At 43.7% G+C, this 1004-nt stretch overlaps 1 non-coding gene across 1 annotated transcript; it reads right to left on the reverse strand.

Annotated features, from left to right (window-relative positions):
* Nucleotides 1-411: 411 nt before the first annotated feature.
* Nucleotides 412-518, reverse strand: LOC139078334 (U6 spliceosomal RNA). The gene has a single exon (XR_011531271.1). It is a non-coding gene; the product is annotated as a U6 spliceosomal RNA (small nuclear RNA).
* Nucleotides 519-1004: the final 486 nt, after the last annotated feature.

Raw genomic sequence — 1004 nt, forward strand, 5'->3', positions numbered from 1 at the left:
TTTATTTTTAAGATTGGCATCTGAGCTAACATCTGTTGCCAATCTCTTTTTTTTTCTTCTCCCCAAAGCCCCCCTGCACATAGCTGTATATGCTAGTTGTAGGTCCTTCTCGTGTGCTATATGGGACAGCACCTCAGCATGGCCTGAGGAGTGGTGCTAGGTCCGTGCCCAGGATCCGAACCAGTGAAACCTTGGGCTGCTGAAGCTGGAGAATGCAAACTTAACCACTTGGCCATGGGGCCTGTTCCCCTTCCCCTTTCTTTCTTTTTTTCTTTTTTTTATTAATGTTATGATAGTTTACAACCTTGTGAGATTTCAGTTGTACATTTTTGTTAGTCATGTTGTGGGTACACCACTTCGCTCTTTGTGCCCTCCCCCCACCCCCCCTTTTCCCTGGTAACCACCGATCAGAAAAATATGGATTGCTTCACGAATTTGCGTGTCATCCTTGCGCAGAGGCCATGCTAATCTTCTCTGTATCGTTCCAATTTTAGTATATGTGCTGCCGAAGTGAGCACCCCCTTCCCCTTTCTTTATTACCCAGCTCACTTTCATCAAAGTCTGGTCAATAGAGGATTTGATTCTTAAAAATTATTTTTAAAAATTTAGTTATCTTTTTAATGTCTTATTATTTTTCTGTGGTGCTGAAGATAGGGCAGAAGTAAATTCTTGATTCTGAAATTGTTGCCATCAGTAAACATTGACCTATCCTCATCACATTTGTTGAGGGATCAGCTATGTTACTGGCCCTGAGTAACCAATGAGCCAAGAGGGAGGGGCATTTCATCAGAAATGATAAAGCAGGACTTGTTACAGTTGTAGAAATTAGATCTGCACGCTGCCCAGCCAGCACCAGTGTGAATTCTGATCCCTGCTCTGGCCATGGCCTTGATGGATGGGTGGATCCAAATCCATCAATGGCAATGAAAGAAGGGGAAGAAACCCACACATTACGGGAGGCCAGTACGAGATGAGCGTATGTATTAGGAGAGAAAGCCCCAATA

This window comes from Equus przewalskii, chromosome 21 (assembly GCF_037783145.1).
Source record: "Equus przewalskii isolate Varuska chromosome 21, EquPr2, whole genome shotgun sequence".
Lineage (NCBI taxonomy): Eukaryota > Metazoa > Chordata > Mammalia > Perissodactyla > Equidae > Equus > Equus przewalskii.